Consider the following 25,251-nt stretch of genomic DNA (forward strand, 5'->3'; position numbering starts at 1 on the left):
ATCTAGATAGTGGATGCTCAAGACATATGACTAGAGATCCATCTCATTTCTCTATGCTCACTAGCAAAGAAGAAGGGTACGTCACCTTCGGAGACAACAACCAAGGCAAAATCATTGGCAAGGGAACCATAGGTAACAAATTAAAATTTTCTATTGATAATGTCTTATTTGTTGATGGATTGAAACATAATCTCTTGAGTGTTAGTCAACAATGTGATAAAGGTTACATCGTTAGATTTGAATCAAATATGTGTATTATTGAAAAACCAAACCATAACATAACTATGATTGCATTAAAACAAAATAATGTCTACACCATCAACCTTGATGAACTAAGTAATGAAATGTGCTTCTCCACTTTAAATGATGATGCTTGGCTTTGGCATAGGAGACTAGGCCATGCAAGCATGAAACTAATATCTAAGATCTCATCTAGAGAATTAGTGCGAGGAATTCCAAATATAAAGTTTATTAAGGATAAAGTATGCGATGCATGTCAACTAGGTAAACAAATAAAAACTAGTTTCAAACCAAAAACTCAAATTAGCACCACTAGACCATTGTAATTGATTCATTTGGACTTATTTGGACCAATTGACACGACAAGTCTAGGAGGAAGCAAATATGTGTTTATAATTATGGATGACTATACTAGATACACTTGGACCTATTTCTTAGCTCACAAAAGTGATTGTTTCAAGTGTTTCTCTAAATTTTGTAAACTCACCCAAAACGAAAAAGGTTTCATGATTTCATCAATTCGGAGTGATCACGGTGGCGAATTTCAAAACCGTGACTTTCAAAATTTTTGTGAAGTTAATGGATACAATCACAACTTCTCCACTACGAGGAATCCCCAACAAAATGGAGTAGTTGAAAGAAAAAATAGAAACCTACAAGAAATGGCAAGAACGATGTTAAATGAACATAGTCTACCCAAGTATTTTTGGGCCGAAGCCGTAAATATGGCTTGCTACATCATGAATAGGGTCCTAATAAGACCATCCCTATCAAAAACTCCCTATGAATTATGGAATAACAAAAAACCAAATATTTCCTATTTTAAAGTTTTCGGTTGTAAATGCTTTATTTTGAATGAAAGGGATGCCTTAGGAAAATTTGATGCTAAATCCGATGAAGGCATCTTTCTTGGTTGCTCTTCCGTTTCTAATGCTTTTCGGGTTTTTAACAAAAGAACCTTAGTAATAGAAGAGTCTATTCATGTAGTTTTTAATGAAATTTCTAATTTAAAGAAAAATGATGTTGATGATGATCTTGGTTTTGATAATTTGATTTTAAATGAACCCCCTCCTCAAAATAGCAACTTGGATGCACCTTCTTCCGAAATTTTCTTACCCAAGGAATGGAAGTATATAGATGCTCATCCAAAGGAGCTAATTATAAGAGATACATCAAAAGGGGTTCAAACTCGTTCCTCTTTCAAGAATTTTTGTGCTAATGCCGCCTTCCTTTCTCAAATCGAACCTAAATGCATTGACGAGGCCATAAAAGATGATTTTTGGGTTATTGCAATGCAAGAGGAATTGAATTAATTTGAGAGGAATAAGGTATGGAAGCTTGTTCCTAGACCTAGTGACCATTTAGTCATTGGTACTAAATGGGTCTTTAGAAACAAGCAAGACGAAAATGGTATCGTGGTTAGAAACAAGGCTAGATTAGTGGCCAAAGGTTTCAACCAAGAAGAAGGTATCGATTACGAAGAAACCTTCGCTCCCGTGGCTCGATTAGAAGCCATAAGGATGCTCCCTGCCTATGCTAGTAGTAATAATTTTAAACTGTTTCAAATGGATGTCAAAAGTGCTTTATTGAATGGTTTTATTTCCGAAGAAGTATATGTCGAACAACCTCCCGGATTTGAAAATTCTCTTCTTCCTAATCATGTATTCAAATTGACTAAGGCTCTCTATGGCTTGAAACAAGCTCCTAGAGCTTTGTATGAAAGGCTTAGTTTCTTTCTTATTTTAAATAATTTTACCAAAGGCAAGGTTGATACTACATTGTTTATCAAACATTTTGAAAATAATTTTCTTATTGTGCAAATTTATGTTGACGATATTACTTTTGGCTCTTCGGATAAATCACTATGTGAATCATTTGCCAAATGTATGAGTCATGAATTTGAAATGAGTTTAATGGGTGAATTAACTTTCTTTTTAGGATTACAAATCAAACAACTTAGTGATGGTATATTTCTTAACCAATCTAAATATACATTAGAATTGTTAAAATGATTTAACATGGAAAATTCAAAAGCAATAAATACCCCTATGAGTACTTCGACTAAGTTAGATATGGATGAAAATAGTAAAAATTTCGATCAAAAAACATATAGGGGAATGATAGGTAGTCTACTCTACCTCACCGCGACTAGACCGGATATTATATTTAGTGTAGGACTTTGCGCTAGGTTTCAATCTAATCCTAAATTATGTCATCTTAAGAGTGTTAAAAGAATATTTAGGTATCTTAAAGGAACTCCAAATTTAGGATTGTGGTATCCAAAATCTGAAAATTTCGATTTAATAGCTTATGCAGATGTCGATTTTGGCAGATGTTGGATAGATAGAAAATTACATCCGGAACATGCCAATTTTTAGGACATGCACTTGTTTCTTGGACTTCCAAGAAACAAAATTCAGTTGCACTATCTACGGCGGAAGCCGAATACATTGTTGCAAGTGCATGTTGTGCACAAGTTGTTTGGATGAAAAATACATTAGAGGACTATGGAATTCACTTCAAAAACGTTCCCATAAAATGTGATTATACTAGTGCCATATTGTCACGGACAAACTTTGAAACAGGATGTTTGATGTAATGCTTATATTATGTTCGTGTTTGTTGGCATGTTCATGCCTTGTACAGCGTGTAGAGGGGCAGCCGAAGGCTTATAAGTCCCATTTTAGTTGGGTTGGTGGCCTTTTTAGGCTTGTAAATAAAGGTTGTGTCATGTGGACACGTGAGAGAGCTTTTCGGTCAGTAATGGACCATTTTACCCTTTGTTGTGCCACTGTTCAGAGCTTGTAAAGTCTGTTTGTAATTTGCATTGTCTATGAAGTGTTTTTCGGACATGTTTGCTTGTGGATCCCGATTGAGGCATTCTCTCTTGCCCGTTCTCTCTTTTGTTGGTCCTAAGGGACAATGGGAGTCTTCAGGGAGGCTAACCTTTGCGGACGGACACGCAAGGGTACCGCACGACTTAGGCAAAACCAGCTAAGTCCGTGTCATATGGTATCAGAGTGGGACAAGCACTCATAGAAACACTTGACATGCAAACGTGGGGGACCTAGCGGGGCTGCGTTGAGGGCAGTCAACACACGCGCGACCGTTTGAGGGAAAACGGGCATGGAGATATAGGGAAAAGAGTCGCTCAGAGGAGCGGGCATTTGAGATTGGCATTCAGAGGAATGGCCAACCCTTCGCGCAAGAGGCACCACGAGAACAGGCAAGCTTGGAAGAATTTGGAGCGCACAAAGGTTGGGATGGCTGAGTTTGAGCTACGGCTCAACGTTGACAACTATACTTGATGGTGCTCTAGGCAAGCGAGGCGCTTGGCAAGAATGAGACCATGCAAGGTGGAATGAGTTGCTCAACGACCAAAAGAGTTATGCAAAGCTCACAAAGGTGAGGAGAATTGCTAACTCGAAGAATTTGGTACTCATGCATGGGCTTGTATGCGGACGATAGAATGTTCGTGGCCATCCCAAGGCGACCGAAACTCGGCGCCATGGAGCATTGAAACTTTCTCTTCGGCATGTGAAGGATATGTCCGTCGGAGGCTAAAGTGTTCAACGAGTTTAGCATGTTGCTAGGCCTTGAGGGGTGCAGCGGGGGCTGTATTGACATGGAGTCGCAATCTAGCAAGTGCGTTTGCAGGAGGCAGAACAGTGCACAGTTTGTTCAGCAGATCGGAGTAGTCCAAGGGGATGGTGGTCTCCGAAACGAAGAGAGATGTTGCTCCAACGGGATAGTTATCCAGGAGGGATAAGTCCCGGCTCTCCAGAGGGAGAATCATGTGAGACGGACCTCACATGTTGAGGAGTACCTCAACAAACAACAACTCCACGAAGCTCGATGGACTGAGCAAGCGGCGAGGAGTTGTCGCATGATCTCGCTCGAGAGAATGCATTGGTGGATGCATTGCGAGATTAAGTGGGGGAGCGACCTAAAGCAACTCAAATGAAGGCACACTTGGAGTCGATATGGAGATCGGACTCAAGGGAGGGCTGACCCGTGGAATGGTGGGCACGAGGGCCACCATCGACTCAATGCGAAAACGAGGAGCGGAGCAACTTGGGTGTAACTTGGCAAAGTTCCCAAGCCGCATGAAGGGAGCCAGCAGAGAAGTTGGAACATGGAGCAGAGGCACAGTGCTTTTCTTAGACAGAGGTTAAGGACATAAGCTCTTGTAGAGGCAAGAGCAGGATCATGTTGTTCCATGGGTCCTTCATTCTGACGGAGTGGACTCATCTTGCATGGTGCCAAAGACGAAGGGAGCTTCTGGGCACATGCACCTTATCTCGGAGGAGCATTTGATGGAGGAACTAAGGCGACTCAATTTGCGGAGGCGAAGTTGGGTTCAGAAGGCCTTAGCACGGGGCAAGAGGACGTAGAGGCGGGTACTCTTGAAGAATATGCCACAGTGTTGCCATTCGAGTTGCTAGGTAGGAAGCGGTGCACAGCGGAGATTGTGCTGGTAGGGGCAGAGGCCCAGGATCTAGACAATGGTGCACAAATTACAGTGAAGTCGGTGGACTTCGGGAGCTACTAGGCGACGGACTGTCCTAGAGCGGTGCTTCATCTAGGTGTGACCCAGGAGTGGGTGGATGAAGGTCGATTGCCAGAGGAGCGAACAAAATCGAAGGTGGAAGGGACCCTGCGATGTATTGGCAGAGGCCACACATGGAGGGTTCACAATTCGAGTTTATTCCACAAGGATCATAATGCAATGGAGATGTCACCAGGAGGCGACATGGTGCAGCGGATCGTAGTGGAACAGTTCGTGGCAATGCGATACACACGACTGAGTCCCGTGAGGGATGAGATCATATGGAGTTATGATCGGGAGCTACTGGGAGCTCCGCTTTGGTGAACAACATGATGGCAAGAAGGGCTATGGATTCAAAGAGTGAAGGCCATGGTACCGCAGAGGCGGGTCTTCCGGGCGTGCACCGAATTTTGCATCGGATGAAAACCTTGGTCATCAGCATATGGGGGCTGGGTTCCACCAAGGGAAAAGTTCGAATGCAAGTACCAGTGAGTTCCATGGGAGGGACTTGATCATGCAGAGGTATGATCGAAGCAGCTGGAGAGTTGGACTGCTCCAGAGTTCATATTCGCTTAAGGGAGCCCGACAAGTCAGAGGATAAGGTCGAGTAAGCGAACGTTGCTACCAAGGAAGCTAAGGAGAACAGAATTGGTGCAAACCCTACAACGCGATGGCAGAGGCCATGCATGGGAGTTGCAGTCTGTCTTTCCATCGACCAAATAGACTGCTTGGGGAACACAGAGGTGTTGAAGCAGGGGGTCGAAAGGGGCGAGGAAGCGACGATGAGTCCAGAGGGACTTAGCTACCCAAAATCAAGCATCAGTTAGAATGGAGGTGGACTCAGAGGAGTGCCACGGAGACATATCTACTGATCGTGAAGAAAAGGGATGCAGATGCGAGGCGACGGATAGTAGGGCCATGGGCATGGCAGCGCCATGGTACCGCAGAGGCGGGACTTCCGTCAAAGTCATTGATCCCTTGCTCTCACGGAGGGAGAGCGCTTGGTCGTGAAAGGGGCCGAGGAGGTGGAGCATGCAGAGGCAATCTCCAAGTACCGAGACAAGGCTGAAGGGCAGAGGCCAAGAAACTTCGTAAGACCGGTGTCAACAAGTTTCTCATCAAGAGTGCACGACCAAGGAACGAAGCAGGCAGTACGTGGTGCTGTACCTTTGCTACTCAGTGGAGTAGGCGGTAGGGTTGATGGAGAAGACGGTACAATCCCAGAGGCGACCTCATCTATCAGAGAATTACTCCAAGTTGGGGTGAAAACTTTCTGCATTCCAGAAGTTCAATGGCATTGAGAAGGTGAATCACAGTAGCTAACTCAACGCAAGGAGTGCAAACACTTCAAGTGCTTCAGAAGTGTGAGCAAAGAGCAGGCGAAGGCCAGTAACCAGCTCGATGCATGAAGTACAACCTCGAGGAGGCGGGCGAAGTCAAGTAACCTTTGCCTTCTCAACTCTTAAGAGAATGGGTGAAACCGAGTACCCCAATTCTCTTATCTATCCAGCAGAGGAGCTCTGCACAAGTTCAAAGACCCTTCGAAGATAATGGAAGATAATAGTTGTCAAATCCTCACCAACGGTGATCAGTGCTACTGAGAGTAGATTGTCCGCTTCACTTCCCAATGAAATGCCAATCGAAAGCGGAAGTGATGCGAACCTACTTGGATGTGACAACTAACTGAAAGAAGAGTCAATGAGCAGATTTTGTGGAGGAAGGACCCAAAACTTCAGAAGTTTGCGAGGCGATGCTCGTTAAAGCTCCAACAAGCATCCACCCAGTTCAAGCAGCATGTGGAAAATTTGAGAGACTGGCGCAGTAAGGATGGTCTTTTCCTTCATTTGGTGGATCCGCAGGAATCAACGAGGATCAACACAACTCAGCCAACCCCACACCAGAGTCAGAGTCATTGGCGAGTTGAAGCAGCATGGCGGATCAAAGGTTCGACTACTCAGAAACAACAGCGGAGAGCAGCTGGGAGCCAGGAGGCGCATTGCAGCTGGAGCAGAAGATTGAAAACTCAGCAAAGGCGAAGAGTTGCAGTGTTCACAAAGGCTTCGACGAGGACGTCGAAGGGATAAGTGGGGGAGAATGTCACGGACAAACTTTGAAACAGGATGTTTGATGTAATGCTTATATTATGTCCGTGTCTGTTGGCATGTTCATGCCTTGTACAGCGTGTAGAGGGGCAGCCGAAGGCTTATAAGTCCCATTTTAGTTGGGTTGGTGGCCTCTTTAGGCTTGTAAATAAAGGTTGTGTCATGTGGACACGTGAGAGAGCTTTTTGATCTATAATGGACCAGTTTACCCTTTGTTGTGCCACTGTTCAGAGCTTGTAAAGTCTGTTTGTAATTTGCATTGTCTATGAAGTGTTTTTTGGACATGTTTGCTTGTGGATCCCGATTGAGGCGTTCTCTCTTGCCCGTTCTCTCTTTTATTGGTCCTAAGGGACAATGGGAGTCTTCGGGGAGGCTGACCTTTGCGGACGGACACGCAAGGGTGCCGCACGACTTAGGCAAAACCAGCTAAGTCCGTGTCAATATGTCTTACCAAAAATCCAATTCAGCACTCTAGAACTAAGCATATCGATATTAGGAATCATTTCATACACGATCATGTCCTTAACAATAATGTTGTTTTAGAATTTATTGACACAAAGTATCAATTGACAGATATTTTTACAAAAGCCTTAAATGATGACCAATTTGAATTCATTAGAAGGGAACTAGGCATGTTAAATTGTCCCTGAAAATAAGCTTGTTTGAATATATTTTTCGAAAAATGTCTCATCCTTTTCCGTTCTTCTATGGATTTGACTTCATCATTCTCCTTCGATTCAAGATGATATACTAAAGTACAACTCATTATCTTAACCTATCTCGAGTCAAACACCTCTGAAAAACAAAAGGAAGAAAAAAAAAAAATTCTAACGCAGCACGCCAGCGGTGGCACTGCCAGAACCAGCGATAGCACCACCTGAGCGCTCGGGCGCTAGGCAGTGGCACCGCCCGAGACACCCTATAAATCCTAAATGGTTATGGCCGGCGGTGACACCGCCCCCAACCCGTGGAAGCCTTGCTCCAACTCTCCCAAACTCTCTCAATCCCTCATTCTAACCTCTACAAACCTTGGAGAGGGATTCTTGTTGGTCCAAGCTCTTCATCCTCCAAGAAACACTCCATAAGGTAAAATCTTTCCTTCCCCTTCTTCTTGTTTTACCTACTCATTACAATTTCATTTTTTTTTCTATCATCTTGTCTAGACAATGGCCCCTAAGAGATCAAAAGGGAAAAGGATTGAAGGAGATTCATATGACCATGATCTTTTTAGATCCAAAGAAGATGCCCTTAGGTTTCCAAAATTTGAAACAAGATGTATCCATAAGGGTAAACACGTTGATCTCGATGAACTAGGAGACTTAGAACCCATTATGTGGTTTGCTCATCTAGAGGCCCTACCTCTCCTACAAATAGATGAACCAATTTATCCTAAGTTAGTTAGGCTCTTTTATGCAAACCTATGGGTAGATGACGATAGCCTAAGTACTTGCCTTTTAGGAACACAAATTAGGATTTCTGATAATACTATTTGTGAACTAATTGGAATCACTGAAAAAGATAGGGGCTGCTATTTTAGAGGTAAATGGGATGTTAATATAATAGGAGCAACTTACACTGAAGCTGTCGAAACCATTTTTGCAAACTCGGACCTCAGAATAATACCCAAAGAGTTACGAACACTTACTACCTTTTAACTCTAAGATTCTTCATCATATCATAACAAGCATACTATTCCCTAAGCAATATCATTTTGATGAAATGAGTCTAATAGAGATAAGCACCATGTATTGGATTATGATCGGTCAACATAACTGTTTTGGATACTCAATTCGGCAACACATGCAGGATATTACAGCTAAAGATACTATGTTGCCATATGGGGGGTTAATCACTAGATTTCTTCGTGCTTATGACATTTGCATCCCACTCGATGAAGAAACAATTCAAAGCGATAGATATAACATCATCAATAAAAATCTAATAAAGAGACTTAGGTGCACATTTAACAATGAAATATGGGTAAGGCAACCTAGAAGGACTGATCCTCTTCCTCCACTAGTAGAACAACCAGAAACACCAATTTTTAGTGGAAATGAATCTCCTCCTCCTAGTCCCTTTGGTGCAGCACCTTCAGCTCCTGTTTCATCCTCTGAAAGACTCATTATGGCAGAACTGTCTCAGATCAAATTCCAACAAGACCAACTCAAATCGCAGCAAGAACAAATTCAACTCCAGCAAATTGAAATTTTGAAGGAACTATGACAACTAAATCAAAAAATAGATGTTATGTATCAGCACTATGGATTACCTCCTAAAGATTGATGTATATTTTTATTCTATTATGTTTACTCTTACTATCAAGTTCGAAGCTAGTCATCTTTTGAACGAAAACTGAACCTTCCTTTTAAATGTATTTTTAAATTCTGGATATATGCTTATGGATGGATGCTGATTTTTCCTTTTAAGATGAATTCTGGATAAATATTTTTGGTAAATTTGAATGATTAATCTTAATGCTGAATTCTTTCTCTAATGATTTTATGATCACAAATTGCGTGCTTCAAAGTCTCGTCTTTTTTTTTTTGTTGATGACAAAGGGGGAGAAAAGTGATGACCTGTACTATTTTGATAGCATGACTTATATAAATTGCAAAAGCTTATGTGATACGAATGTCTTATATGCCTTGTAAAATCTTTGAGAATGTCACAAGATTGATTGATCATATTGAAAGCATGCCTTACATCTATATCATGAAATTCATGTTGATAATCTTTATATCCTGTCATAGTAAAAATTGCTCTTATCATTCGACTTGAAAATGATTTTCATCGAAGTTTCATATTTACTATTGCTTAATGAGAATAACGATAAGTTCTACGGTTAGAACTTATCGATTTATGCTTGAATTCAATGGATGGAATTCAAGTGTTTTCATCTTCTCATAATATGGCATATAGATAGGGGGAGTTATGTTTAACTCCGTCATCAATTGATTGTCATCATCAAAAAGGGGGAGATTGTTGAATCTCGGATTTTGATGATAAAATCAATTGATAGGTTAATTGATCTAATCCATATTATTGAGTTAAGTGTGCAGGATTAACTACAATAACCAGAAAACACAGTAAGAATACCGGAGTCAAGTTCGATGGACGTATAAGAGACCGAAGAATCGTCGGAGATGCTGCCGGAACCAACCGAGAAGAAATCGGGAACCTGTCAGAATTTTCGGAAGTTCGCCGAAGAGATCGTCGGAGGTTCACAGAGATCACCGAGAAGGCTCGGCTACTCATTAAAGTCATCACAAGATCGGGAGCTTGCTGGGAGTCCGTCGGAAGAAGTTCGTCGGAAAGCTCGCCAGAACAAGACTCGACGTTCGCGGTTGAAAACTTGCTTAGGATTTTTTTTTGTTATGTAGTTCATATATAATTAGGATTAGGATTAAGAGATAATCCTATATCCTAGTTAGGGGCCAACTGGGCCCAAAATTAGACTTGGTTTGGGCTAAATTTGAAGCCCAACCAATGAACCGGAGAGTCTAGCGGTGGCACCGCCAGATTGGGCGGTTGCACCGCCCAGCACCCGAGAGTTGAGCGGTGGCACCACTTGGCTGGGCAGTGGCACCGCCCAACACCCGAAAGCCAGGCGGTGGCACCGCCTGGGCTGGGCGGTGGCACCGCTTGACTGGGCGATGGCACCGCCAGTCCACTATCAGTGTCAGACACTGACAGGCGGTGGCACCGCCAGCATCGAAAACTAAAGAGAATTCAAATTTTGGAGCCCAAATTTGAATCCTCTTGAGGCCTATAAATACCCCTCAAATCTCAGCTGAGATTACAACTTTTTGAGAAGCAATTGATTGAGAGAAAGGTCTTAGAAAAGTCCTAGCTAGTCTTGTTTTTAATTTGCTAGTGTTCACCTCCTTCTTTCTTGCTGAAAATCTGTAAGAGAGTGAACCGCTTGTAAAAAGTTGTAAGAGGGGTATTTACCCTTCCCATTCAAGAGATTTGGTAGTGGAAGGTGGGAGCCTCATCGAAGAGGGGCCTCGCAAGTGGATGTAGGTCATTTGACCGAACCACTTTAAAATCGGCGTAATCTCTGGTTTGCATTTCATTACTGCTATTTACATTACTGCAAACCTTCTTACTTGCTTTATTTCCTCATTACCTTTGCTGCACAACTTTACGAATATGCCTTCAAGTTAAGCACTTCCGAGTTCGGTTTTTTATCGTATGAAAGATTGATCAAAACCGAAGTTTTAATCCGCTGCACTAATTCACCCCCCTCTTAGTGTAGCTCCGATCCTAACATTTTACATAATAAAATTCAAGTCACAAATTATCACGATATCAAGTGGCATATCATGGTTAATTTGAATACATCATTTTTAGTGAATATCAAGAAGAATCATAGTATGAAAATTCTTGATTCATAGAAAAATCTCATGTATAAAATATCAAGAAATCAAGATGATGATTCAAAAAAAATATCACAAGTTATATTCAAGAGAAAAATCATTATTTATTTTTAATTCATTCAATTTGTCAAATCAATATTTCTTGGGTATGCATGATATCAAAACACGGTTTCAAATCTCCAACATATAACATGCATAATTTCAAAAATTGAAAGGAGAAGGGAAGAATTCAAAGGTATAAAGAATTCAACCATCTCATAAACAAATGAAAGATCAAGTCATGAATCCAAAATTCCATGAATCAAAATAATCAAAATGATCATCAAAGGTAATCTCATGTTATTCCAAGAAATCAAGATCATGTTTTCGATAAAACCCATTAATGACTAATCATTTTCATAATCTAAGAGATTCATAAAAGCATAATATACTTGTTTTCATTAATCTCCTTTTTGGAAAAATTGATAAAGTCGTAAAAATAAATTTTTCAAGGAGAAACCTTTCTTCTTTTTAGTTGTTTCAATTCATGTGATTTATTTCATTCAAGCATGTCTTTTTTCAGTTATGCCAAATGAAAATATATATCATCGTTGAAAACCAAAGTGCAAGATTTATCATGACAAAGATAAATAAGCGACTTTCATTATGGTAAAAATCGATAATCCATAAATCGCAAGATTCAACTTGCATAATTTCGAATTATAAAACCATTAAACATGATTTCAAATCAATATGCTCAAGTTTTTGTATGAAAACCATCCATCTTGTTTAAAACCGAAAAAGCAACATTTCATCATGAATAACTTCAAAGTCTCATGCATAGAATAAAATTGTCAAGTATGATTTCATTAAACATAAATCATCTTCAATCAAAATCATGAAATCATCAACATACACAATAATGCTTCTTAAACTAATCTTATTAGGTGTACAAGCATTAGATTTATATCTATCATTTTATTGCATTATTACATTATTAAAACATCAAGCATGATTTCATAAGGTATTTTTAATCAAAATCATTTTGTTTATCATAAATATGTAATTTTCATGATTATTTTTAAAATTCCTATTTTTTGTATTTTCATTATTAAACATGCAATTTTTAAGAAAAATTATTTTTCTAAACTAAATAAAAAAAATACATCATAAAAAGGATCATGTAATTTCAAAATAAATTAAGGGAGTTTCGATTACCTCATCGTTGAAAGTCGTTATGTTGTAGTTTGCCACCTCGCCTTTGTTGATTTTCTCCTTGTCTTCGGAGGAGCTCGATTTATCCCAATTTCTGTTCTTCTTCTTGCATTCAAAGCAAGTAGTTGCATTCTTTTGTTCTTTAATTTTTATTTCTTTAACTTTTTAAATTTCTTAGTGAGTTCAAGTTCACCATCACTTGAGCTTATGCTCGAGTGGTCTTCAATTGTTCTAAGTACCAAATCCTTCTTATCCTTTGGAAGGTTATTCTTGAGTTCTTTACGTGCATTGCACGTTATTTCATAGGTCATCAAAGACCCTATTAGTTTTTCAATCGGAAAGGTATTCAAATTTTTTGATTCTTGAGTTGCCGTTACTTTTGAATCCCAACTCTTATTAAGAGAACGCAAAATCTTGTTTACAAGTTTAAAATCCGAGAAACATTTGCCAAGAGCTTTTAAACCATTGACGATATCCATAAAATGAGTGTACATGTCAACAATGGTTTCATTAGGCTTCATTAGAAAAAGTTCAAAATCATGCATTAAAAAATTAATTTTAGAATCCTTAACTTTGCTAGTGCCTTCATATGTGATTTCAAGAGTGTGCCAAATGTCGAAAGTCGTTTCGCACATAGAAACCTGATTAAACTCGATTTTGTCTAAGGTGCAAAATAAGGCATTCATAGCTTTTGCATTTAGAGAAAATATCTTCTTCTCCAAATCATTCCAATTATTCATTGGAATAGCAGACATTTCAAATCCATTTTCGACTATGTGCCATAAGTTCAAACCCAAAGAAAGCAAGAAAACTCTCATTCATGTTTTCCAATATGTATAGTCCATCCCATTGAAAAAGGGAGGACGAATGAGAGAGTGAACCTCTTGAAAGCTGTAAAGAGCCATTTCTCTTGGGTATTAAACCAACTGAGAAATAATGAGGCTCTGATACCAATTGTTAGGATCAAGAGTGGGGTCGGCACTAGGGGGGGGTGAATTAGTGCAGTAGTAAAAATCACGTCTTCAAAAACGTTTCGTTTCGATAAAACCGTTTCAGATGAAAAATCGATTTCAGAAACTTAACTTGAAAGCGTACGTAATGAATTGAAGGCAGTAAGCACTTAAAGAAGTTTGCAGTAAGGTAATAGTAAGAATGAAATGCAAACTAGAGAACACGGTAGTTTATAGTGGTTTGATCGTCGTGACCTACATCCACTCCTCCGATTCTTCTTTTGTCGAGGTTACCAGCATCCACTAATAGTCTTCCTTCAATAGGCGAAGACCAATTACCTTTTACATCCCTCTTCTCCTTTTACTGGGTTTAGGAGATAACCCTTACAAGCACTCACTCTCATCTCTTAAATAGAATTCTAACACTTAGACTTGGAGGAGGGAATTTCTAAAGAGATTGCAATAGCATTTCTTTGCTTTTAGACTCTCAATGCTTGTGTGCTTTAACCAAGGATGAGAGTGGTATTTATAGGCTTCAAGTTGATTCAAACTTGGAGCCTAAAAACTTCTCATCCCGAGTTTCCCGGGCACGGGCAGTGCCACCGCCTGCGCTGGGCGGTACCACTACCTGCACTGGGCGATACCACTGCCTAGTGTCAATCTGACACTGACACTACCCTGGGCAGTACCACTGCCTAGGTTGGCGGTACCACCACTTGGGGGGCAGTGCTAGGCGGTACCACCACCCAGACTGGCGGTACCACCGCTTGGCACCCTGCTAGGGGCGGTACAACCTCCCAGACTAGCGGTACCATCGGTTGACACAGTCTCAAAGACTATGCCACGATGGTGAGAGTTCTTGGGGTATTGTTTGGGCCTCTTATTGGGCCCAACATAGTCCTTACATGGGCCTAGCTGGCCCCTAATTGGGTTGGCTCAAATTCAAACTCAATTATGTGCTAACTACGATTCCTAAGACATTTGCGAAGATAAATAAGTCCCTACATCTTGGTTTCTTCTGGCGAGCTTCCAGCAATCTTCCGGTAAACTTCCGACGATCTCTCGATAAAGTTCCGACGGACTCCCGGCAGGCTCCTAGACTTCACGACGACCGAACCACTATACATTGTCGTGTTCTCTAGTTTGCATTTCATTCTTGCTATTACCTAACTGCAAACTTCCTTAAGTGCTTATTGCCTTCAATTCATTACATATGCTTTCAAGTTAAGTTTCTGAAATCGTTTTTTTGTCGGAAATGATTTTATTGAAACGAAATGTTTTTGAAGACATGATTTTTACCGCTGCACTAATTCACCCCCCCCCCCCCCCCCCCGCCCTCTCTTAGTGCCGACCCCACTCGTGATCCTAACAATAGACTATTAGTGGATGTCGGTAGCCTCGACGGAAGAGGAATCAGAGGAGTGGATGTAGGTCACGATAACCGAACCACTATAAACTACCGTGTTCTCTAGTTTGCATTACATTCTTGCTATTACCTTACTGTAAACTTCCTTAAGTTCTTACTGCCTTCAATTCGTTATGTACGCTTTCAAGTTAAGATTCCAAAATCTGTTTTTCGTCGGAAATGGTTTTATCGCAACGAAGTTTTTGAAGTCCAGGAGCCTGTTGGAACTTTGTCGAGAGAACGTTGGAAGTTTGCCGGAAGATCGTCGAAAGCTCATTAGAAGAAACCAAGATGTAGGGACTTATTTAGCATAGCAAATGTCTTAGGAATTGTAGTTAGCACGTAATTGGGTTTGGATTCAGGCCAACCCAATTAGGAGCCAGCTAGGCCCATGTAAGGAATGTGTTGGGTGTTGAATCTCGAATTTTGATGATGAAGTCAATTGTCATTTATTATCTAATCCATATGTTGAGATAAGTGTGCAGGATTAACTATGATGGCAGTAAGACATGCAGCAGGAGTTGTGCCGGAGTCAAGACCATGATCCGTTGGGGGTTCGAGAGTTCGACGGAAGTCTGGACGGTCGTCGGAGGTTCTGCGGGAACAAATCTGAGAAGTCCAAGAGTTTGCCAAAGAAGCTTATCGGAACTCGCTAAGTGGATCATCGCAAGTCCAGGAGAATTGTCGGAAGTCCGTCGGAGCATCGCCGAGGGTTCATCGGATGTTTATTGGAAGTTCGCCAGAAGCTCACCGGAAGAAGCGATTGATGCACTGGAGCAAATTGCAGTAAATGTCTTAAAAAATATTATATTAGCATGTAGATTAAGCTAGGAATGAGAGGTGATCCCTTTAACTTAATCTGGGGGTAATTGGGCCATTGATAGACCCAAATTAGGCCGAATGGATCAACCCATTCGGACCCAGATTTCTTGGCCGGCGGTGGCATCGCCTAGGAGCTCAGTCTCCCAGGAAAGCTGGGCGGTGGAACCACTCCAGTCAGGCGGTGGCACCGCTAGAGCTCGGTCTCCGAGCTCTATCAGGCAGTCATACCGCCCAGTCTAGAGGTAGTACCGCCAGGACCCCGAAAATCTAGGAGATGACATTTTTGAGCTCCAAATTCAAACTAGCTTGGGGCCTATATATACCCCACCCTTTCCTGCATGAAAGGGCACCAAAAATCCAATCTTACTCTGTGATTTTTAGAGCTTAAAAGTGTTGTAAAGGCTAGAAGTTTTCCTCCCTCTTTTCTTCCAAGTTTTGATCTTTCAAGAGAGGAGAGAAAATTCTATAAGGGTTGTCTCCTAAGCCCGTTAAAAGGAGTGAAACTGTAAAAGGGTGGTTGGCCTTTACCTATTGAAGGAAGGCCTCTAGTGGACGTCGGTGACCTCATCGGAGGAGGAAGCCAAAAGTGGATGTAGGTCAAGATTGACCGAACCAGTCTAAATCTCGGTTTGCATTTACTTTCTGTTCTCTATCTTAACTGCAAACTGTCTCCATAGCTTTACTTTAACTGCACTTCGCCTAATCTAAGTTAAAGCAATTTTTGAATCAGCTTTCATACCGAAATCGCTTTTATCATACGAACGTCGTATTTTGGTTTGCAATTATATTATGTTCTCTATCTTAAATGCAAACTGCCTCTATATCTTTACTTTAACTACATCTCGCTTGATCACAAGTTAAAGTGATTTCCGAATCGGCTTTCTTACCAAAATCGTTTTTATCGTACGAACGTCGTTTTAAATCGTCGAAAGTTTTTCGCTACACTAATTCACCCCACCCCCCCCCCCCCCCCCTCTTAGTGCTCTTAATCCTAACAATTGGTATCAGAGCAGGGTTAGCTCTCAAATGGATTAAAACCCAAGAGAGATGGCACACGTCGGAAACCAAGAGGGCCACTCTATTACACGTCCACCCATGTTCAATGGGATGGACTACACCTATTGGAAGACCCTAATGAGGATCTTCCTTATTTTAATGGATTTTGAACTTTGGAATCTTGTTGAAAATAGATTTTTGAAGTCTTCTCTTCTAATGATCGATTGGAATGAATTGGAGAAGAAGACTTTTGCTCTTAATGCAAAGGCTATGAATGCCTTATTTTGTGCGCTTGAGAAAAATGAGTTTAATTATATTTCGGTTTGTGAAACCACGTTTAATATTTGGCATACACTCGAAGTGACTCATGAAGGCACAAGTAGAGTGAAAGAGTCAAAAATCAATCTTTTGATATATTCTTTTGAACTTTTCCGAATAAAACTAAGCGAGACTATTGGGGACATGTACACTCGTTTCACGGATGTCGTCAATGGTCTAAAAGGACTCGGCAAAAGTTTTTTGGATTTTGAGCTCGTAAATAAGATTCTAAGATCCCTTCTTAAGAGTTGGGACCCTAAAGTCACTGCTATTCAAGAGACTAAAGATTTAAACAACTTCCCACTTGAAGAATTAATCGGGTCATTAATGACCTATGAAATGACTTGCAAGACTCATGAAGAGCAAGAAGACATCCTTCCAGAGAACAAGAAGGATATGGCACTTAGAACTGTAGATGACCACTTGAGCGAAAACTCAAGTGATGAGGACTGTGACGATGACTTGACACTTCTAACAAGGAAATTCAAAAAATTCATTAAGAGAAACAAGTTTAAAAATAACAAAAAAAATAAATTTGAACCCAAAAAGGACCAAGTTATTTGTTACGAGTGCAAAAAGCCGAGACACTACAAAAGTGATTATCCCCAAGCCAAGAAGAGAACATCAAAGAAGAAGACACTCAAAGCAACGTGGGATGACTCAAGTGTGTTTGAAAAAGAGGAGTCCAACACCGAGCAAGTTGCTCATTATGCCCTAATGGCCATCGAAGTGTAGGAAACAAATTTAATTGATGCAGATTTATCATTTGATGAATTATTAAATACCTTCCATGACTTATTTGATGAATGCAAAATAATTAGTAGAAAATATAAATTATTAAAAAAGGAGCATGATAGTCTTATTAGTAATTTCGATAAATTAAAAACTGAAAATCATGATAGTTTAGCTCCATGTATAAAATGTCATGATAGAGAAACTCTCCAAAAAGAGAACTTGCTACTTAAAGACACCTCGAAGAAATTCGAGGTTAGTAGCAAGTCTTTGAACATGATCCTTACAAATAAGGGTCACGTTCCCAAAAGAAGTGGAATCGGATTTGTGAGAAGTCCTCACCAAAATTCAACCACCTTCATAAAAGGCCCTATCTTACATGTTCGGTACTAAAGTAAATGCAACTTTTATTGCAAACATGGACATAAAACGTATCATTGTCCATTCAAGAAAATTACCCAAAACAAACTGATTTAGGATCCTAAAGGAACCATGATAAACTCTATACAACATAATAAACAATGTAGATCAGTTTTTGAGGCACCTAAAAGTAAATGGGTACCTAAAAATTATCCTTTCTTGTAGAGACATACACCATCACAAGCTAGGAGCAAGAGATGGTACCTTGATAGTGGATACTCAAGACATATGACCGGATATCCATCTCAATTCTCTAAGCTCACTAGCATAGACGAAGGCTATGCCACCTTTAGAGACAACAACAAGGGTAAAATCATTGGCAAAGGAACCATAGGTAACAAATCCAACTTCTTTATTGAAGATGTTTTGTTAGTTGATGGTTTAAAACATAATCTCTTGAGCATTAGTCAATTATGTGATAAAGGATATATCGTCAAATTTGAATCTAATGCTTGCATCATTGAAAAATCACACAAAAACACATCTATGATTGCATTAAAACAGAATAACGTATACACCATTGACATCAATGATATTTGCAATGAAATGTGTTTCTCGGTTTTGAATGAGGATACTTGGCTTTGGCATAGGAGATTAGGTCATGCTAGCATGAAACTAATCACTCAAATATCATCCAAAGAACTTGTACGAGGAATTCCTCATATCAAGTTCATTAAAGATAATGTGTGTGATGCTTATCAATTAGGAAAACAAATTAAGGGTAGTTTCAAATCTAAGAATCAAATAAGCACCTCTAGGCCCTTACAATTGATCCATATAGACTTGTTCGGACCAATCTCTACATCAAGCCTAGGTGGTAGCAAATACGTCTTTGTCATTGTAGATGACTGTAGTAGATACACATGGACTTATTTCTTGAAACACAAAAATGAATGCTTTAGATATTTCATCAAGTTTTGTAAACTTGTTCAAAATGAAAAGGGTTTTATGATTTCATCAATTCGAAGTGATCACGGTAGTGAATTTCAAAACCGTGATTTTCGAGAATTTTGTGAATCTAATGGATACAACCACAACTTCTCTACTCCAAGAAATCCTCAATAAAATGGAGTTGTAGAAAGAAAGAATTAAAATTTATAATAAATGGCAAGAATCATGTTGAATGAACATAGCCTACCCAAATATTTTTGGGCCGAAGCCGTAAACACTACATGCTATATATTGAATAGAGTTCTAGTAAGACCCTTACTCACCAAAACTCCCTATGAGTTGTGGAACAATAAAAAACCCAATGTTTCATATTTTAAAATTTCTGGGTGTAAGTGTTTTATCTTGAATGAAAAAGATGCCTTAGGAAAATTTGATGCTAAATCCGATGAAGGAATTTTTCTTAGTTATTCTTCGGTTTCTAAAGCCTTTCGTATCTTCAATAAAAGAACTTTAATTATAGAAGAATCTATTCATGTTATTTTCAATGTGATTTCCGAAATTAAGAAAAATGATTTTGATGAGTATGTTAATTTCGATTCTTTGAATTTAATGAAACCCCTTCTCCAACTAGCAACTTGGATGCATCAACTTCCGAAACATCCTTACCCAAGGATTGGAAGTATGTAGATGCTCATCCTAAGGAGCTAATTCTAGGAGACACATCTAAGGGGGTTCAAACACGTTCTTCTCTTAAAAATTTTTATGCCAACGCCGCTTTTCTCTCCCAAATTGAACCTAAAGGTATTGATGAAGCCATGAAAGATGATTCATAGATTATCGCAATGCAAGATGAGTTAAATCAATTTAAGAGAAATGAGGTGTGGAAGCTTGTTCCTAGGCCAAATGACCATTTAGTTATTGGTACTAAATGGGTCTTTAGAAACAAGCAAGATAAATATGGTATCGTAGTTAGAAACAAGGCTAGATTAGTGGCCAAAGGTTTCAACCAAGAAGAAAGTATCGATTACGAAGAAACCTTCACTCTTGTGGCTAGATTAGAAGCTATAAGGATGCTCCTTGCCTATGCTAGTAATAATAATTTTAAGTTGTTTCAAATGAATGTTAAAAGCACTTTTCTTAATGGCTTTATTTCTGAAGAAGTTTATGTTGAACAACCTCCTGGATTTGAAAATAATAGCCTCCCTAATCATGTATTTAAATTAACTAAAGCTCTCTATGGTTTAAAACAAGCCCCAAGGGCTTGGTATGATAGACTTAGTACTTTTCTTATTGAAAATAATTTCACAAAAGGCAAGGTCGATACTACATTGTTTATCAAGAATTTTAAAAATAATTTTCTCATTGTTCAGATTTATGTTGATGATATTATCTTCAGTTCTACGAATGAATCTCTTTATGAATCTTTTGCTAAAACCATGAGTCTCGAATTTGAAATGAGTTTGATGGGAGAATTAATCTTTTTCTTAGGCTTACAAAATAAGCAACTAAGCAATGACATCTTTATTAGTCAAACTAAATATGCTTTAGATTTGCTGAAAAGATTTAATATAGATAGCTCAAAAGCTATTAACACTCCTATGAGCACCTCCACTAAGTTAGAAGTTGATGAAAGTGGAGAAAGCTTCGATCAAAAAACTTATAGGGGTATGATAGGAAGTTTACTTTACCTCACTGCAACTAGACCAGATATCATGTTCAGTGTAGGACTTTGTGCGAGGTTTCAATCGAACCCTAAGATATCTCATCTCAAAGCGGTTAAAAGAATACTTAGATATCCTAAAGGTACCACAAATCTAGGATTATGTTATCTAAAAACCGAGAATTTTGAGTTAATTACTTATGCTGATGTGGATTTTACTGGGTGTAGACTAGATAGAAAAAGCACATCAGGAACATGTCAATTTTTGGAACATTCCCTTATTTCCTAGTCATCTAAGAAACAAAACTCGGTTGCACTATCAACAACCGAAGTTGAGTATATTACAGTTAGTGCATATTGTGCACAAGTTGTATGGATGAAAAACACCTTAGAATATTATAAAGTCCATCTTAAAAGCATTCCCACTAAATCTGATAACACAAGTGCTATATGTTTAACAAAGAATAACATTCAACACTCAAGAACAAAACATATTGATATTAGAAATTACTTTATACGAGATCATGTCACTAATCATGATGTAATCATAGAGTTCATTGATACTAAGCATCAACTAGCTGATATTTTTACAAAACCTCTAAGTGAAGAGCAATTTGATTTCATTAGAAGAGAATTAGGAATGTTAATATGTCCGAATGGTTAAAATTATTTTTTAAACTTTTTTGATTTAATGATTAAATCACTTAATTGCCATGATGATTTTACACAAGTATATGCCTTAATTATATGTTGGAAATTATGTGTTTTGGATAGTAAAATTTCCATGATAATAAGCATGTTTTATCTTCATGATTGAATTTGAAAATCTATAGCAAAACCTTATCCGAATGCATGAAAGTGTTAAATTTCATTTTCGGACCTTCTTGATCCTAACAATCGGATTTTCTCGATACATTATTCTCTTCCGGACTTAATAAACATATGTCATATCAAGTTTGATTCACATTATTGATTTTTGACATATGGAATCAACTAGCAAATGCATCTCTCATAGACTTATCATGTGAAAAATATCTTTCGAGAAATGGATTTGATGATTCCTTCTTATATCTTTTGAGAAATAGTTTTACATGCAAGGATTTGATTAACACACATATCTTGATCCTTGTAAAAATGAAGCGTGCTTTAATATCTTATCAATTTTAACTTCATTCGAGTAAGCTCACAAATGGCTTTCCTCCTTCATGCAAAAAGATAATAATAAATAAACAGGAAGAAGTAATGAAAGTTACCTCCATGTCATGTTTTTCTTGAGATGTTTGTACAATTGGTATCCTATCACTCATTGTTGAAAAATGACATAAACCTAGTTAAAATTTGCCTATGTCATTCTCCTTTTTGTTGATGACAAAGGAGGAGAAATATATAAATTGATACTATGAGTGTCATATTTGAATGAGAAATATATGAATTGCTGCTATGAGTGCCATATTTGAATTTAATGCTATATGAATTGATGCTATGAGTATTATGTTGAAATATCAAAAGCTTGCATCGAAATATATGATAAATTGGTGATAGAATTGCTATGATTGCCATATTTGCACTATGCCATATTTGCACTATGTTATGATATCTAGAGCTTACATCGCAATTCTACAAATTGATATCTTGTCAAGTGATGAAATGCTATGATTGCTAAACACTTGAAATATTTGCATTATGTTAAGATATCAAGAACTTACATCGCAATTTTACATGTTGATATCTTGTCATATGATGAATTGCTACAATTGCTATCTTTCTTATTTGAAATATAAAACTTGAAAATGGATGTCAAGCCTTGACATCATTTTCAAAAAAATATATCATGATAGCACTCATGATGGGAGTATTGATAAGGTTAAATGATTTTAACTTATCAATATATCTCATGAATTCAAAGGCTTTGAATTCAAGAATAACTTATCTCAAGTATGGCATATAGATAGGGGGAGTTAAGGTTAACTTCGTTATCAATTGATTGTCATTATAAAAAAGGGGGAGATTGTTGAATCTCGGATTTTGATGATGAAGTCAATTGTCATTTGTTATCTAATCCATATGTTGAGATAAGTGTGCAGGATTAACTATGATGGTAGTAAGACATGCAGTAGGAGTTGCGCCGAAGTCAAGACCATGATCAAGTTGGGGGTTCGAGAGTTCAACGGAAGTCCGGACGGTCATCGGAGGTTCTACGGGAACAAATCCGAGAAGTCCAGAAGTTTATCAAAGAAGCTCGTCGGAACTCGCCAAGTGGATCGTCGCAAGTCCAGGAGATTTGCCGGAAGTCCGCCGGAGCATCACCGAGGGTTCGTTGGATGTTCGTCGGAAGTTCACCGGAAGAAGCGATTGATGCACAAGAGCAAGTTGCAGTAAATGTCTTAAGAAATATCATAGTTAGCATGTAGATTAAGCTAGGAATGGAAGGTGATCCCATTAACTTAATTTGGGGGCAATTGGGCCCTTGACAGACCCAAATTGGGCTGAATGGATCAGCTCATTCAGACCCAGATTTCCTGGCCGACGGTGGCACCGCCCAGGAGCTCAGTCTCCCAGGAAAGTTGGGTGGTGGAACCGCCCCGGTCAGGCAGTGGCACTGCCTGGGCTCAGTCTCCGAGCAAGACTGGGCGGTGGAACCGCCCCAGTCAGGCGGTGGCACCGCTAGAGCTCGGTCTCCGAGCTCTATTAGACAGTCATACCACCCAGTCTGGAGGTAGTACCGCCAGGACCCAGGAAATCTAGGAGATAACATTTTTGAGCTCCAAATTCAAACTAGTTTGGGGCCTATATATACCCCACCCTTTACTACATGAAAGGGCATAAAAAATCCAATCTTACTCTATGATTTTTAGAGCTCAAAAGTATTGTAAAGGCTAGAAGTTCTCCTCCCTCTTTTCTTCCAAGTTTTGATCTTTCAAGATAGGAGAGAAAATTCTGTAAGGGTTGTCTCCTAGGCCCGTCAAAAGAAGTGAAACTGTAAAAGGGTGGTTGGCCTTCGCCTATTGAAGGAAGGCCTCTAGTGGACGTCGGTGACCTCATCGGAGGAGGAAGCCAAAAGTGGATGTAGGTCAATTTTGATCGAACCACTCTAAATCTCAGTTTGCATTTACTTTAAGTTCTCTATCTTAACTGCAAACTGTCTTCATAACTTTACTTTAACTGCACTTCGCCTAATCTAAGTTAAAGCAATTTCCGAATCGGCTTTCATACCGAAATTGCTTTTATCGTACGAACGTCGTATTTCGATTTGTAATTACATTCTGTTCTCTATCTTAACTGCAAACCGCCTCTATATCTTTACTTTAACTGCATCTCGCTTGATCACAAGTTAAAGTGATTTCCGAATCGGCTTTCTTACCGAAATCGGTTTTATTGTACGAACGTCGTTTTAAATCGTCGAAAGTTTTTCGCTGCACTAATTCATCCCCCCCTCTTAGTGCTCTTGATCCTAACATTGGGCCCAATTAGAGGCCCAAACAATGCCCCAAGAAGTCTCACCATCGTGGTATAGTCTTCGAGACTATATTAGGCCGTGGTACTACTAGTCTGGGTGGTTGTACCGCCCTTGACAGGGTGCTAAGCGGTGGTACCACCTAGCACTGCCCACTAGGAGGCCGATCCCCTCCTAGTATCGGTGGTATTGCCCTAAGAGGTTGATCCCCTCGAAGCGATCAAGGAGGGCCGATCCCCTCGAAGCGATCAAGGAGGCCGATCCCCTTGAAGTGATCATTCCTTTCTCTTCTTCTTTTTTTTACGATAAGACTTTAGGGTCTTATCATTTGGTATCAGAGCCTACAATAAGACTTTAGGGTCTTATCATTTGATATCAGAGCGATAATAAGACTTTAAGGTCTTATCATTTGGTATCAGAGCGGCGATCCTTGGCGTTCTCGCTGTGTTGCCATAGCTATCATTAAAAAAAAAAAAAAATTTGTGAGAAAGGGTGAAGCCAGCAGCCCCGCACGTTGTTCCTTCTCAACCGAGAAGGAACCTTTTCTTCCCTGCACCGACCACCACTGCATCTTCTCCACCACCGACGCTGCTTCCTGGCCGATGACCACTGCCGTCGCTGCTCCTTGCCCAGCGCCCACCACCGCGGCTGCACCCCGGCCAGCAACCTCCTCTTCTCGATCGCTCGATCCCCGCCGCCTGCCTCCCAGCCGCAACCCTTGCCGTGCGCCCCCCCCCCCCCCCCCCCCCTTGGGTCACAGCCGTAGCCGCCGGTTGCTGTAGCCCTCGTTGCAACGGTTGCAAAAACAAAGGTTCCTCTATTGCTGCAGCCCCCGTCGATCCCGGCCATGACCCTCGCTGCCTCCTTCTCCACCGCCAACGCTGCGCTCTGGCCAGCGACCACCGCTACTGCCGGCCACTGCAGCCTTCTCCTCAACTGCTCGTGGTCCATCCGGCCAACTCCTTCGGTGATGCGACAAAAATAGAGTACACAGCAATCACCACGCAGCAAAAAAAATAGTGGTACCCTCTGCTACCGCAGCCGCCGATTGTGACTGTTAGGATCAAGAGCACTAAGAGGGGGGGGGGGGTGAATTAGTGCAGCGGAAATCTTTCACGATAAAATAAAAACGTTCGAAC

The sequence above is a fragment of the Musa acuminata genome, chromosome BXJ2-4, assembly GCF_036884655.1.
Source record: "Musa acuminata AAA Group cultivar baxijiao chromosome BXJ2-4, Cavendish_Baxijiao_AAA, whole genome shotgun sequence".
NCBI lineage: Eukaryota > Viridiplantae > Streptophyta > Magnoliopsida > Zingiberales > Musaceae > Musa > Musa acuminata.